Genomic DNA, 18178 nt, shown 5'->3' on the forward strand with positions numbered 1-18178 from the left:
GTGAGGCTCCTCCCACTCTTCAAAAAACTGAATTTCAGTCACTTCAGTACCAAATGTACAGAATGAAGGCTACAGGGAGATCCTCAAAAAATCCACTCTGATCCAATATGGTAAGTTATGAAGACTGTCAGCTGCGCGGTTCCGTTTTTCCTTGTGAGGCTCCGCCCACTCTTTCAATGTCAGTCATGCGGTCACGACTTGTGGAAATACGGTAAAATTAAAATTCCAGCAAAACTGAACAATCAGCGCTGTGTGGAATTATTTATATTGTAAAAAATAATAATAAAATGTAAGTTATAATAATAATGAAAATAAAAATTTGCCCTTTGGAAAAAAATAATAAATATAACAGTGTGAGCATCTAATAAATAAAAACATGAAATCATTCCAATTATAAATCTGATTCCAGCCCCTGCTCTGAGGCCTGGAGACCCCGCTGTAGAAACTGAACTGTGTTGTATGGAGAAAAGATCACAGAGATCATCAAAAAATCAACTCTGATCTAGCCACCTCACTGGTGAAGCAGCTAGAACGGAGTGGATAAAATGAGGTGACCAAAAACATGTGACTACAGCGAGGCCTCAAGAAATCAACTCTGATCTAGACACTTCAGCAGTGAACCGGCTAGATCAGAGTGGAAAAAATGAGGACCACAAAAAACCCACTCTGATCTAGACACTTCAGTAGTGAGCCGGCTAAATCAGAGTGGAAAAAATGAGGCCTCAAAAAATCAACTCCGATATAGCCGGCTCACTACTGAAGCAGCTAGATCAGAGTTGATTTTTTGAGGACCACAAAAAATCAACTCTGATCTAGACGCAACCCTGACTGGACACATGATGACAGGAGGCGCAGAGATTCTTCCGAAAAGTGACCGGTCACATGACTATAACATCAATAGTTTCTTTTTAGGTGATGTCATCTGGTCACATGATCTAGCGGTGCCCTGTGCCGTCCTTACTGAAGGGTCATGTGACTCCCGTTGTTAAGGACAGGGGTTAACGTCCGGATATCTCTGTAACAACAACAAGAGCAGAAGGTCCCGCCCCTCTCGCTCCTCCCAGTAGCTGCCTCCCTCTACTGTCTACATGGCCACGCCCCCTCTTTTTATTGGCTGCCCCTCTGCCTCAGGGTTGCCGTTGTTAGAGCCGGATGTTAAATGGTCCGATTGTCTGTCAGTCTTTCTGACGTCACAAAGGAGGGGCGTGGCTTGGAAGCGAATTCGGGTTAGTCGGTGGAAAGGTGTTGGAGGGGAGTACAGGGTGGGGGTCTATCTGCCCCGATATAATAGCCGGGAGGTCGGGGGTAATGTGCCGCTCCATACACCCCGGATAGAAGGGCAGGCTAAATATTAGTGGGGGAGTGATAGGGGGGGCAACAGTGCTGGGAAATCTCACCCAGGATACCCCTACCATTTTGTGCCAAGTGTTACCTCTTATGGGTATCTCCGCCGGTGAGTGATCTGCTGACTCGTGTGGAGGTAGGTCATGCCCTCTAAGTCGTAAGGAGATTGTCAGCTCTTCAAGGGCCATTTTCCAGGTGTGGGGCATCTATAGTGTTCCTCTGAGGTGTGCGCGCTCTCGCCCCCTGCTCTGGGGTGGGTGGGTGTGTGTGCGCGCCCTCGCCCCCTCGTCGTGGGTGGGTGTGTGTGTGTGTGCGCGCGCGCCCTCGCCCCCTCGTCTGGGGTGGGTGTGTGTGTGTGCGCGCGCCCCCTCGTCTGGGGTGGGTGTGTGTGTGTGTGCGCGCGCCCCCTCGTCTGGGGTGGGTGTGTGTGTGTGTGTGTGTGTGTGTGTGTGTGGCGCGCGCGCGCCCTCGCCCCCCTCGTCTGGGGTGGGTGTGTGTGTGTGTGCGCGCGCGCCCTCGCCCCCTCGTCTGGGGTGGGTGTGTGTGCGCTCGCCCCCTCGTCATGGGTGGGTGTGTGTGCGCGTGCGTCCTCGCCCCCTCGTCTGGGGTGGGTGTGTGTGTGCGCGCGCGTCCTCGCCCCCTCGTCTGGGGTGGGTGTGTGTGTGCGCGCGCGTCCTCGCCCCCTCGTCTGGGGTGGGTGTGTGTGTGTGCGCGCGCGTCCTCGCCCCCTCGTCTGGGGTGGGTGTGTGTGTGCGCGCGCGTCCTCGCCCCCTCGTCTGGGGTGGGTGTGTGTGTGCGCGCGCGTCCTCGCCCCCTCGTCTGGGGTGGGTGGGTGTGTGTGTGCGCGCGCGTCCTCGCCCCCTCGTCTCGTCTGGGGTGGGTGTGTGTGTGCGCGCGCGTCCTCGCCCCCTCGTCTCGTCTGGGGTGGGTGGGTGTGTGTGTGCGCGCGCGTCCTCGCCCCCTCGTCTGGGGTGGGTGGGTGTGTGTGTGCGCGCGCGCGTCCTCGCCCCCTCGTCTGGGGTGGGTGGGTGTGTGTGTGCGCGCGCGCGTCCTCGCCCCCTCGTCTGGGGTGGGTGTGTGTGTGCGCGCGCGCACCATCGCCCCCTCGTCTGGGGTGGGTGTGTGTGCGCGCGCGCGCGTCCTCGCCCCCTCGTCTGGGGTGGGTGTGTGTGTGCGCGCGCGCACCATCGCCCCCTCGTCTGGGGTGGGTGTGTGTGCGCGCGCGCGCGTCCTCGCCCCCTCGTCTGGGGTGGGTGTGTGTGTGCGCGCGCGCGTCCTCGCCCCCTCGTCTGGGGTGGGTGTGTGTGTGCGCGCGCGCACCATCGCCCCCTCGTCTGGGGTGGGTGTGTGTGTGCGCGCGCGCACCATCGCCCCCTCGTCTGGGGTGGGTGTGTGTGCGCGCGCGCACCCTCGCCCCCTCGTCTGGGGTGGGTGGGTGTGCGGCGCGCACCCTCGCCCCCTGCTCTGGGGTGGGTGTGCGCGCGCCCTGCTCGGGGGGGGGGGGCGGGAGAAGTGCGTGCGTGCGCGTGCGTGCCCTGCTCGGGGGTGGGGGGGGCTGAAAAGTGTGAGGTTTTTTTTCCAGATCAGGCTTGTACATGTTCCCACCTGGTGGTCTGTATACATGCACAGTCTCCATATTACAGGGTCGGCCTGTATACAGGTGACGGGTCACATCATGATCACATAAGTTAGCAGAAATGATCCTCAGGGAGTTGGTCAAGTGTGGATTCTAGAATTTGGTTTCATTCACAATTGCTTTAGGCCCTGTTCACACCACGTTTCTGCAGATTATATTTCTTTGCGCGTCCGAATAAATGGGCACATTCAATACAAACTGAGTCCATTTGAACTCCTTATATCATTGTATTCAATGGACCCATCAGCAGGTCGCCTGTATATCATTTTATGTGGGATTCAGATGGAACCCCCGGACACACTGCAGAAACATGGAGGCTTCGTCCAGAGCCCTGCGGACTGTTCTGTAAGATTTGATGACAAGTCGGTAATACATGCAGCGCTAGACTTATCTAAATGTTGGAAATCCAATCAGCGCCCCACACAATGTCACTGGGATCCATTCTGTGTTGGATCCACTTATAAAAGTAGACCAACTGCAGAAGTGTATATGGCAAAACTATTTGGTTTAATGTAACCGTGTACATCAGGAGGTAGAGCTGTCCCTTCCACCTTTTTACAATGGACCCCTCCAGCCAGAACTTAAAGGGGTATTCCCATCTAAAAGATCCTATCCCAATATGAAGTATTAGCAAATACCTCCAATTAGAAATGTTCTGATTCATTATGCCGCTTATCTCATTTGCAGGACCTTGGGTAACCATAGTTACAACCATTAGCAGCTAAGTAACTCACTGTATGCTCCCCGCTCATCTCCCTATGGCTGACTGCCTTTTCCTAGTCATTAGAGACAAGCGGTAGGGTCAGGCGCCTTCAAAAAGCATAATTACTCTGGGAAGCATCAGTGCTTTACAGTAAAACAAACATGGCTGCCATAATAGAGCTGGGCTGTGATTTATGAACCTGTGGCTCTGGTAACATGAACCGTTTTTCTACTGCAGCTTACATATTAGCCGGCTCCCGGTGGGGTCCGCCAGCCTCTCTTGTCTCTCGAATAGAATTAAAATCCAAATCAGTCTCTGAAAACGTGCCACAAATAAGTAAAACTAATAATTTAGGCCAAATTCACGAGATCATGGAACTCTGTCCAAGCTCAGATCATAATAATGGCTTTCCTACCTTATCTAACTGACTTGTGGGCTTATGTTAGGCAGTTGGTCGCATATTGCGCTCTAAGTGCAGACGTGTAACTTCGTCTTTGGACAGAATTTTTAGGCCTTGGCTATGATCATTGTGTATGTGAAAGTCTAGGGCAATATGAACACAGTTTTGTTTTGAAACTGTCAAAAAGGACGTGTTTTCTAGAAGATGAGATGCTGTCCTTTCGCTATTTTTTGTTTTTATTTCCTGAAGAGTTTTTGAAGCCTTCTGATTGGACAGAGCCTATTTTGGAGCAGATTCCATCAGGACCAGCTTCAAAGAAGTAAAGCAAATGCAGCTGCAGGCTGAAATTCTATACCAGGTAAACGCTGAATCTGGAACTGCATTACTAGGTTAACAATAAGGTACTTGGTACACAATATGGCCAATTCGTGATGAGCCCAACAGTCAGCGACAAGGCGTACTCTGTTATTGGGACCCTCTTCTTGAGTGCATTTCAGTGTGCAGCTTTCATTGTATGGACTAGTTCCTTCAGGATGCACTGGTTCACATTGACCAACACGTCCAAGAAACAGACCAGTTTTTGTATTTTTTTTTTTTCTTTATATTCTGACTGAGCATTCCGCCCACAAGCCAAGGGCGTTTTAATTAAAGTTATAGCTAGATCCTACCTTCCCTTTTTAAATTGTAGGCTTCTATCCCAGCTAGAAGGCATTAATGGATGGGATCCCAACAGCGGAGCACGCCTTGTTGCTGCCTGTTGGGCTTATCACTAATTGGCCAAATTGTGTACCACGTACCTCATTTTTACATGGTTTCTATGGCAGTAATGCATTTCCAAATTTTAGTCAATGCTTGCCTACTGTAGTATAATATTTCTTTGTGCAGCTGTATTCTCTTTCATTATAATGACTCATTCCTTCAGTATGCACCTATTCACATTTGTCTGTTTCTTGGATGTGCTGGTCGGTTTTCTGTTTCAAATAAGGGACAGGCACTCCCCCCCCCCCCCCCCCCTCAATCAGGCGTTTTTTGGGGGGGGTTTCCTTTTTTGTATTTTTTTAAATAAGAAATTGAAGTGATTGGGTAAAAGGAGGGGACAGCGAAAGTGGTTTTATAATACAAATGAATCAGAAGAGTCATTTAAGAATCTTTTTTTTTTTTTTTTTATTTTTTATTTAGCAATTTTTTCAGGCACTTTTCACAGCAGACCCACTGTAAAAATCCTGTGCACATCCCCTTGGGAAGCTGCTTTCAGACCCCCTTGCTTTGCACAAAAGCACTGTTCATTAATGGCAAACGGAAAAAAGAAATTCAAACCATTTATGACCACCAGTGATAAAGAAAAGAATAATTTTAGAGAACTGCTCTTTATGTGAACAAAACGCATCCGTACAATATAATATTCATCTTTATGGATCTGCAGCGCTTTACAAATGGGGAGTAGCAAACACCAGAATAAGTAATGAAGGGGTCAATAAGACGAGAGAAGGCACTGACCTGCGGAGCTTCCAGTCCGTGGTCATAATTCACCACCCTTGAAGGTTTCGCATTGTTTACACTAGTGTAAGTCACTACAATGGTTATAGAAAGTCTACACACCCCCTGTTCAAATGCTGGGGTTTTGTAATTTAAAACAAAAAACTAAACATACCAAGAAGAATAACTTGAGAACTTTTTCTAACTTTAAGGCCCTGTGCGCACTTGCCGGTTTTTGCCGCGGTTTTCCTGCGGTTTTGCTGCATGTTTCGCTGCAGAAAATGTTCATAACATCTCTGCAGTGAATCACCAGCAAAACCTATGGAAAAAAAAAATCCTGTGCACACTAGGCGGATTTTGACAGCTGCATGTTTTGCTGCGGGATTCCCGCAGCAAAAACAATTGCATGTCAATTCTTTTCCGCACATCGCTGCGGGATTTCACTCCATTGACTGCAATGTAATCGTGAAATCCCGCAGGGAATAACGCAGGCAGCAAATTCTGTGCGGTTCACTGCGTTTTCCTGCGTTATTCCCTGCGGTTTTTCGCGGTTTACCTGCAGTAATGTACATCGCTTGCCTGCAGTTTTGCAGGGAAGTGATGTCATTATGACAGGAAGAGGAAGCGGAGCAGAGAGTAAACGCACAGATCACACACACACACACACACACACACACACAGACACAGACACAGACACAGACACAGACACAGACACAGACACAGACACAGACACAGACACAGACACAGACACAGACACAGACACAGACACAGACACAGACACAGACACAGACACAGACACAGACACAGACACAGACACACACAGACACACACAGACACACACAGACACACACAGACACACACAGACACACACAGACACACACAGACACACACAGACACACACAGACACACACAGACACACACAGACACACACAGACACACACAGACACACACAGACACACACAGACACACACAGACACACACAGACACACACAGACACACACAGACACACACAGACACACACAGACACACACAGACACACACAGACACACACAGACACACACAGACACACACAGACACACACAGACACACACAGACACACACAGACACACACAGACACACACAGACACACACAGACACACACAGACACACACAGACACACACAGACACACACAGACACACACAGACACACACAGACACACACAGACACACACAGACACACACAGACACACACAGACACACACAGACACACACAGACACACACAGACACACACAGACACAGACACACACAGACACACACAGACACACACAGACACAGACACAGACACACACAGACACAGACACACACAGACACAGACACACACAGACACAGACACACACAGACACAGACACAGACACACACAGACACAGACACACACAGACACAGACAGACACAGACACACACAGACACAGACACACACAGACACAGACAGACACAGACACAGACACAGACACAGACACACACAGACACAGACACAGACACACACAGACACAGACACACACAGACACAGACACACACAGACACAGACACAGACACACACAGACACAGACACACACAGACACAGACACACACAGACACAGACACAGACACACACAGACACAGACACACACAGACACAGACACACACAGACACAGACACACACAGACACAGACACACACAGACACAGACACACACAGACACAGACACAGACACAGACACACACAGACACAGACACAGACACAGACACACACAGACACAGACACAGACACAGACACACACAGACACAGACACACACAGACACAGACACACACAGACACAGACACACACAGACACAGACACACACAGACACAGACACACACAGACACAGACACACACAGACACAGACACAGACACACACAGACACAGACACACACAGACACAGACACACACAGACACAGACACACACAGACACAGACACACACAGACACAGACACACACAGACACAGACACAGACACAGACACACACAGACACAGACACAGACACAGACAGACACAGACACACACAGACACAGACACACACAGACACACACAGACACACACAGACACACACAGACACAGACACACACAGACACAGACACAGACACACACAGACACAGACACACACAGACACAGACACACACAGACACAGACACAGACACACACAGACACAGACACACACAGACACAGACACACACAGACACAGACACACACAGACACAGACACAGACACACACAGACACAGACACACACAGACACAGACACAGACACACACAGACACAGACACACACAGACACAGACACAGACACAGACACACACAGACACAGACACAGACACAGACACACACAGACACAGACACACACAGACACAGACACACACAGACACAGACACACACAGACACAGACACACACAGACACAGACACACACAGACACAGACACACACAGACACAGACACAGACACACACAGACACAGACAGACACACACAGACACAGACACAGACACACACAGACACAGACACAGACACAGACACAGACACACACACAGACACAGACACACACAGACACAGACACAGACACAGACACAGACACACACAGACACAGACACACACAGACACAGACACACACAGACACAGACACACACAGACACAGACACACACAGACACAGACACACACAGACACAGACACACACAGACACAGACACAGACACACACAGACACAGACAGACACACACAGACACAGACACACACAGACACAGACACACACAGACACAGACACAGACACAGACACAGACACAGACACACACACAGACACAGACACACACAGACACAGACACACACAGACACAGACACACACAGACACAGACACAGACACAGACACAGACACAGACACAGACACACACAGACACAGACACACACAGACACAGACACACACAGACACAGACACAGACACAGACACAGACACAGACACAGACACAGACACAGACACACACAGACACAGACACACACAGACACAGACACACACAGACACAGACACACACAGACACAGACACAGACACAGACACAGACACAGACACAGACACAGACACAGACACAGACACAGACAGACACACACAGACACAGACACACACAGACACAGACACAGACACAGACACAGACACAGACACAGACACACACAGACACAGACACAGACACAGACACAGACAGACACAGACACAGACAGACACAGACAGACACAGACACAGACACACACAGACACAGACACACACAGACACAGACACACACAGACACAGACACAGACACACACAGACACAGACACACACAGACACAGACACAGACACAGACACACACAGACACAGACACAGACACAGACACACACAGACACAGACACAGACACACACAGACACAGACACAGACACAGACACAGACACAGACACACACAGACACAGACACACACAGACACAGACACACACAGACACAGACACACACAGACACAGACACACACAGACACAGACACACACAGACACAGACACACACAGACACAGACACACACAGACACAGACACACACAGACACAGACACACACAGACACAGACACACACAGACACAGACACAGACACACACAGACACAGACACACACAGACACAGACACACACAGACACAGACACACACAGACACAGACACACACAGACACAGACACAGACACACACAGACACAGACACACACAGACACAGACACACACAGACACAGACACACACAGACACAGACACAGACACAGACACACACAGACACAGACACAGACAGACACAGACACACACAGACACAGACACACACAGACACAGACACACACAGACACAGACACACACAGACACAGACACAGACACAGACACAGACACAGACACAGACACAGACACACACAGACACAGACACAGACACAGACACAGACACACACAGACACAGACACAGACACAGACACAGACACAGACACAGACACAGACACAGACACAGACACAGACACAGACACAGACACAGACACAGACACAGACACAGACACACACAGACACAGACACACACAGACACAGACACACACAGACACAGACACACACAGACACAGACACACACAGACACAGACACACACAGACACAGACACAGACACACACAGACACAGACACACACAGACACAGACACACACAGACACAGACACACACAGACACAGACACAGACACAGACACAGACACAGACACAGACACAGACACAGACACACACAGACACAGACACAGACACAGACACACACAGACACAGACACACACAGACACAGACACACACAGACACAGACACACACAGACACAGACACACACAGACACAGACACAGACACACACAGACACAGACACAGACACAGACACAGACACAGACACAGACACAGACACAGACACAGACACAGACACAGACACAGACACAGACACAGACACAGACACAGACACAGAACACAGAACACAGACACAGACACAGAACACAGAACACAGAACACAGACACAGAACACAGAACACAGAACACAGAACACAGAACACAGAACACAGAACACAGAACACAGAACACAGAACACAGACATAGAACACAGACACAGACACAGACATAGAACACAGACACATAGAACACACATAGAAATCAAACGGAAATATAGAAAACAAAGCACATGGGCTCCGCTGTATATTTACCGTCCAGCCGAGGTAAGCACACAGCGTCGGCCCGGTATTCTCAGGCTGGGGAGGGCGAGGGGCAGGGTTAATGTCCCCCACCTCCCTCCCACCTCCCGCAGCCGAGAATATCAGTCGCAGCTGCCCCGGGACTGTTACATGCATTATGCAGCAGTATCTGAGTGTCCCCAGCTCTTCTTGCTGCCTTTTAGCAGTGGCAGTCAGGGTAATACAAGCAGTTAATGGTGGCGGATCACCGCCATTAACTCCAGGCTTGATCATGGCAGCGTCTATGTGACAGCTGACATGATCAATCCGTAAGTAAAGTGAATAAAACACAGACACCGAAAAATCCTTTATTTTAAATAAAACACAAATAAGCCTCGTTCACCGGAAAAAAACGGATGGGCCGCATGTAAAAACTTATGCAAAGGATGCGGTGTTTTCGCCTCATCCATTGCATAGGTTTCACAGCCGGATTGAGCCGCACTGCTCAAACCGGATGTGTGAAAGTAGCCTTAGGTAGCCATGGTTACAACCACAAGGAGCTAACTGTCACTATGAGTGGTCGTAACCATGGATACCTAAGCTACTGCACTTCCCTGCACATGAGGTAAGACAGTGCTAATCAGGAGAACTATACTACATTTCTACCATGTTTTTCCAAAAACAAGACACTGTCTTATACAGTACTTTATTTAATATTTTATTTTTTTTGTCTCTGATTTTAAAGATCCAGGGCTCATTTTCGGGTAGGTCTAATTTTTGGGGAAACATGGTTGGGAGTAAGTTTACTCCCCAAAAAATGCAGGCTCCACCAGGAAAATCCTACTTACCAGACCCCACATGTCTGTGACTCCCAGGTCCTCCTGCACTCTTTGGCGGGCGCTCCCAGCAGGTATATGCCACAAGAGTCCTTCCCTGCTTCTGGCCGACACGCTCATACATCAGAACACGCACAAACACCACATCCGGCGATGCCAATTCCTTCCGGCCAGCAGGGAAAGATGGGACGCAATACAGTGGAGGGCTAGGACCTATGGTGGAACGCATCAATGCGTTCCACTGCGTCCCAGGTTCCTGTGTGTGTGTGTGTGTGTGTGTGTGTGTGTGTGTGTGTGTGTGTGTGTGTGTGTGTGTGTGTGTTCGTTCATATATTATTGTGTGTCCGAAAAGTTAATCTTTGATCTCATCAGACCATAACATGGTTTCCTACATGCTCTTGGCAGACTTAATGTAGGTTTTGGCAAAACGTAGCCAGGCTTGGCAGTTTTGCTTAGTAAGATTAGGCTTCCGTCTTGCAGGTCAGACATATGAAGAATACAGGAGATTGTTGTCACAACCAGTACTTGCCAGAAATTCCTTCAGCTCCTTTCAGGTTGCTGTAGGAATTTCTGCAGCCTCCTGATCATTTTTTTTTTTTTGTTCTGGTCTCTTGATCAATTTTTGAAGGACACTTAGTTCTTGGTAATGAGCTACAAAATAAATATTAAAAACCTCAGCGAGTGATCACAGCGAAGTAATACTGTGGTAGAGGTAACTTCTCACCTTGTGTGGTTGTGAAGTTCCCAACCACTTGTAAAGTTATGGACCCAACTTTGGGAATTGCTGCTACAGGTGCCTCCAGGGACACCTCGGTGGGTAAAAACCACCATCACAGGAAGCATGTGGATAAATCAATTTAAATCCTAGGCACTAGTGCTATTAATCATATAAAATGTATTTGTCTTTAAAATACTGCATTTTGGAAAGTAAATTCCACTTCCTCAAATTCCTTGCCTTTTTATCTGAGGAGGGGGCATATACAGTGGGTATGGAAAGTATTCAGACCCCTTTGGAAAATTCAAAAAAGTTCATTTTTTTTCTCATTAATGTACACTCTGCACACCATCTTAACAGAAAAAAACAAATGTAGAATTTTTTGCAAATTTATTAAACAAGAAAAACTGAAATCACATGGTGATCAGCATTCAGACCCTTTGCTCAGTATTGAGTAGAAGCACCTTTTGAGCTAGTACAGCCATCAGTCTTCTTGGGAATGATGCAACAAGTTTTTCACACCTGGATTTGGGGATCCTCTGCCATTTTTCCTTGCAGATCCGCTCCAGTTCCATCAGGTTGGATGGTGAACGTTGGTGGGTGGGTGAGAATTCATCCTTGTCCTGAGCGGTTGTCCTGTCTCCCCTACATACAGACCAAATGTCCAGTTGGGGGGTCTGTATGTAGGGGAGACAGGACAACAGCTCAGGACAAGGATGAATTCTCACCACCACACAATTAAGGAAAAAAAGAATAGATCTACCTGTGGCCAAACATTTTTGTAATTCAGACCACAGCATCATGGACATGAAATTGCTGGTATTGAAAGGGAATTTCAAGTCCCAGAGAGATAGAAGACTATGGGAGTACAAACTTATGATGACCTTTGACACATTCAGAGCAGGGATGAATGTGTCTCATGGATTCATGTGTTTCTACATCAATTAAGAGATGTGCTCCTCAGACCATCCGGGGCCATCACAGCCTTGGACCAGACCCTAATCAGAGGACAATAAAACTTTCACACTGAACTGCAGCAATATTTATGGCCACAAGTTTGTCCTCTTGCCATAGTGATAGTTCTGCTTCACATAACTTGTTTTACTGCCCCATTCTATGTCCTGTTGTGAAATAAATATGTGACTTTTCAGATTGTGTTTATATTGAGCCTGAAGAAGAGACCTGAGTAGTCTCGAAAGCTTGCTATTATTACCATCTTTTCAGTTAGCCATTAAAAGGTATCAACCACTGAGGACTTCAGTTTTTTTTGTTTAGGTATAGTAAAGTATCAATGCGCTACACAATGAAACCACCTATAGCGCCACCTGGTGGAAGACAACGGAGTTAGCATTTTTATTTTGAAACCGAAACGAGAGAGAGGGGAAAAAAAGTGAATTACAAAGTTGTAGGGCATCATCAATTTAATACGAATCAACACCTTGCATACAGAAATGCTATGATAAGAACGTGTAAAACTCACAAGGCTGTGGATGTGAAGCGATACCTCATGGAGACCTTCCTACAAGTCATTGGGTATGGTGGCTGCGTGGAGTGGCCACCACGCTCACCTGACCTGACCCCATTGGACTTCTTTCTGAGAGGTCACATCAAACAGCAGGTGTATGCGACCCCTCCACCAACATTGCAGGACCTACGACGACGTATCACAGATGCTTGTGCAAACGTGTCACCTACAATATTGCACGACGTGCAGCAAGATACAGTATGCTGTCCAGATGTGCATTGCAGCTGACGGTGGCCACTTTGAGCATCAAAGATAAATGAGCGCCATATGCGTGACCAGCATTCAATGTTTTGGGGGGTCATGGGTTTCATATCATAGCATTTCTGTATGCAAAGTGTCGATTCGTATTGAATTGATGATACCCTGCAATTTTTCAATTCACTTTTTTTCTCTCTCGTTCCGTTTTTGGGCTAAAAATGCTAACTCCGTTGTTTTCCACCAGGTGGCACAATAGGTGGTTTCATTGCGTAGCGCATGGTCACTTTACTATACCTAGACACTACTTCTATGTCTATAGCTGCCGCCGTTCTCAAGTTAATGGCGGTGGACAGGATATGGGTGGACACACTGTATATAGTCTTACTGCGGCTGGTGTACATCATGCATCAGTAGTTCCTTCCGTTCTGTATAGAAGCCCTCCTAGAGTACACCATTCAGATTATATAATATCCGTTTGACAGGTCTATTCTCACACCTTAGTTTACATTCTTAGAGATGCTGTGATGGACCATGACCAACCCTATTGACATATGATGGATCCTTCACGTTCCCTTTATTTAAACAGCTACGTGGTAACTTGACAACAAAAAAGTCTGTCTTCACTAGTGAGTCCTAAAAGGCCCTGCACCCAAGAGATTCAGAAGTCTTGGAAAACTTATTTACAAAAGACCTATTCAACGAGGCCAACAGATCGCAGCATCAGAACTTACAAACATTAAGAACTGTTCACACCTGAGACCTGATAAATCCCAATACAAATACAGTCAATAGAATTCCACCTTTTTATTATTTTATTGTCTAGAATAATGTATCAGGCTGTATATTAGTATAGAGCTTTTTCTTTATCGTTCCTTTGGGAGACCCAGACCATGGGTGTTTAGCTTCTGCCTCCGGAGGACACACAAAGTACTACACTTAAAAGTGTAGCTCCTCCCTCTGAGCTTATACACCCCCTGGTAGCCAGTCCTAGCCAGTTTATTGCTTTGTGTCAGGAGGCATACATCCACACATGCATTCTCATCTGATTTGTTTGACTTTTGGAAAGAGTTTGAAGAAAAGCGGGTCCATGTCTGGACTCCCGGCATGTCCCGTCTCACCCCACTGTGTCGGCGGTGTTGTTAAGGTTGATTTGCAAGGCTGCAGCCTTACATGCCACGCTCCTTCACCATCCCTTCTGGGCTCTGGCTTGAAGTGGGAGCCAGCACGGTCTCCATGCCTGGCAGGAGTCCGGTCTCCATCCACAGCCCCTTGAGGATTCTGTTGGACCGGAGCACTCATCCCCAGGGACATGGCCCTGCGTCTCAGCAGCTAAGTACCTGAGACATTTATGTTGGGGGTCTCGGTTCTTTATTGTAAGGGGAGAGTATGCTGTATGTGATTGTTTTAACTTTTCCGGCGGGTTCTCTAGCTTTTGCCTGAGAACCGCACCGATGGTGCCTGCTTGTCGGCCTCGCCGCTTAAATTTAGGCCCCGGCTTCGCCGGAGGCCTAGTTTCATTTTCCTGCCCTCGCATGTCACTCATGCAGAGGGACAGGTTCAGCTCCTCCCGGCGGCCGTTCTACACAGGGGAGGGACACTCCCCACTGCTGGGGTGTCCCTCCTTCCCTGCAGGTCTCTATAGCCCTCCAGTTCCCGCTCTTTTATAGGAACGCCCTCTTCTCAGGCAGAGTTCACTCTGCTCTGGGACATCCTGCATTCTGCATCTCTGCTGAGGTGCTGCGACTGGGGGACCGGGCTTCGGGATCTGGAGGGCACACAACACCGCGCTCAGCGGTCTGGTAAGCCACAGCCGGTCTCCGGTTGTGGACCTCTGTATATTCTCCCTGGGGTTCATTCTCTGCAAAGCCCCCACTCCAGCAGCATGTCTCACACAAGGAGCAAGGCTCCAAAGCTTTATTCTGCATGCACTACATGTAAGCTCCTGCTGCCTGAGCCGAGCACCTATCCACATTGTGATGTCTGCTCTAACTTGGCGGTGCCACAGCCTGGAGTCTCACCCCCAGTGGTCTCTCAGGCTGATGCTGCTGCACCTGTGATTGAACCCCCGGCCTGGGTAGAGTACTTTTTCTAGGTCCATATCCCAGTCATTTGCTGAGTCCATGGGGCTTTTGTCCAGGACTTTGATGAATATGCATCAGCCCCCCTCACAGGGTGCCTCTAATACTCTTGACAGGACTCCTATCCTCTGACCTCCGTCCATCGGAGCTCACGGAGGATTCATCATCTGATCCCAGACCCCGTCCTTCTAAGAGAAGGCGCAGGGTTTCCTCCCCCTCCCCATCCCACGGCTCTGTCTCAAGAGCTGACTCTCAAGATGAGGAGGATGCCCTCACTGGGGGCTCGGAGGCTATGTATCCCATCGATTTCTCTGAGGGTGACTCAGATCTTAGTGATTTGATTGCTTCTATTAATTCTGTGCTGGATCTCAATCCGCCAGTGTCAGAGGAGCAACTCTCTTTGGCAGAAAAACATCAGTTTACCTCGCCTAAGAGTGTAAAGAGTGTGTTCTTTAACCACTCCAGTTTTCAGACCGCTGTGACCAAACCCAGGGCCTGCCCTGACAAACGCTTTCCAAAGCGTGGTTCTGATGACCGGTTTCCATTTCCACCTGAGGTGGTCAAGGAGTGGTCTCACTCCCCAAAGGTAGACCCTCCGTTGTCTAGGCTATCAGCCCAGCCCGGACCGTTGTGACGGTGGCTGACGGCACCTCACTTAAGGATTCCACTGACCGTCAGATTGACCTTCTGGCCAAATCTGTGTATGAAGCTGCGGGGGCCGCGTTTTCCCCGACTTTTGCAGCAGTGTGGGCTCTCAAAGCCATCTCTGCTTCTCTAGAGGAGATGCATTCCCTCACCAAGGAATCTATGCCTGAGATGGTTACCTTAACTGCTCAGGCTTCAGCTTTTTCATCCTATGCCATGTCTGCCATGCTAGAGGCTGCTCACCGCACTGCGGTGGCTTCAGCTAATTCTCTTGTTATCCGCAGGATTTTGTGGCTTTGAGAGTGGAAGGCAGATGCTTCTTCCAAGAAGTTTCTTGCTGGGCTCCCTTTTGCTGGTTCACGGCTGTTTGGTGAACAGCTGGATGAAATCATTAAAGAAGCTACTGACGGGAAGAGTACTTCCATGCCACAAACCAAGACCAGGAAACCCGACCAGGGTAGGAATCAATCGAGCTTTCGTTCCTCCAACTGGTCATCCTCTAAGCCTTCCGCCTCGTCCGCTAACTCAGCCAAGGATCAGAAATCCAACTGGCGCCCAAAAGCGCGTCCGCAGAAGACCGCAGGAGGTTCTGCCACTAAGGCAGCTTCCTCATGACTCTCGGCCCGCTCCAGCCACGTCCTTAGTCGGTGGCAGGCTCTCCCACTTTGGCGACGCTTGGTTAAAGCAAGTCTCCGATCAGTGGGTGAGAGACATCATATCTCACGGCTACAGGATAGAATTCTCTTCCAGCCCTCCAAACAGATTTTTTCTCTCAACTCCCCCCTGCTCCAAGGCCGCCGCCTTCTCGCAGGCCGTGGCGTCCTTGCAGGCAAACGGAGTGATTGTCCCAGTTCCCGCTCAGGAACGGTTCAGAGGTTTTTACTCAAATCTCTTCCTAGTTCCAAAAAAGGACGGTACCTTCCAGCCCATCCTGGATCTCAAGCTTCTCAACAAGCATGTCCGGGTGCGGCATTTTCGCATGGAGTCTCTGCAATCAGTCATTGCCTCTATGACCCAAGGGGAGTTCCTGGCGTTCATAGACATCAGAGATGCCTATCTACATGTGCCAATCGCAGTGTCACATCAGCGTTGGTTACGTTTTGCGATAGGAGAGGATCATTTCCAATTCGTGGCTCTCCCCTTCTGGTTAGCCACGGCCCCTCTGGTATTCACCAAGGTCATGGTGGCAGTGATTGCGGTCCTGCACCTCCAGGGGTTAGCAGTGCTTCCTTATCTGGACGACCTTCTGGTCAAGGGTACATCCAGCGCAGACTGTCAGCGGAGTGTTTCGCTCACTCTCGCCACCCTAGCCCAATTCGGGTGGATTGTCAATCTTCCCAAATCCACTCTGACTCCGACCCAGAGTCTCACGTACCTAGGGATGCAGTTCGAGACTTTGCCGGCACTTGTGAAGTTGCCCTTAGACAAACAGCTGTCACTCCGGTTGGCGGTGCGCTTTCTCCTGAGGCCCCGCCGTTATACCCTCAGGCATCTGATGCAGGTGCTAGGTCAAATGGTGGCCTCCATGGAGGCGGTTCCCTTTGCCCAGTTCCATCTGCGTCCTCTGCAGCTGGACATTCTCCGCTGTTGGGACAAGCGGCCTTCCTCCTTACAGAGGTTAGTGGCTCTGTCGCCACGGACCAGGAGCTCTCTTCAGTGGTGGCTTCGACCCCTCTCCCTGTTCCAAGGGCGCTCCTTCCTGACTCCGTCCTGGGTGATTCTCACCACGGATGCCAGCCTATCCGGCTGGGGAGCGGTACATCTCCACCACAAGCACAGGGCACTTGGACTCCGTCCGAGTCAGCCCTTTCAATCAATGTGCTGGAAACCAGAGCTGTGCTTCTAGCTCTCCTAGCCTTTCACCACCTGTTGGCGGGCAGGCACATTCGAGTCCAGTCAGACAACGCGACAGC

General features: G+C 49.4%; 1 protein-coding gene across 2 annotated transcripts in view; it reads left to right on the forward strand.

Moving 5' to 3' along the window:
* Window positions 1–1188: 1188 nt before the first annotated feature.
* ZFAND4 (zinc finger AN1-type containing 4) overlaps window positions 1189–18178 on the forward strand; it is a 75234-nt gene continuing 58244 nt past the window's right edge. Inside the window, exon 1 of one of the 2 annotated variants that reach the window (XM_075347253.1) lies at window positions 1189–1226. The gene's annotated coding sequence lies outside the window, so the exon portion shown is untranslated. The other variant, XM_075347252.1, reaches the window with a different exon arrangement.

This window comes from Anomaloglossus baeobatrachus, chromosome 5, assembly GCF_048569485.1.
Source record: "Anomaloglossus baeobatrachus isolate aAnoBae1 chromosome 5, aAnoBae1.hap1, whole genome shotgun sequence".
Lineage (NCBI taxonomy): Eukaryota > Metazoa > Chordata > Amphibia > Anura > Aromobatidae > Anomaloglossus > Anomaloglossus baeobatrachus.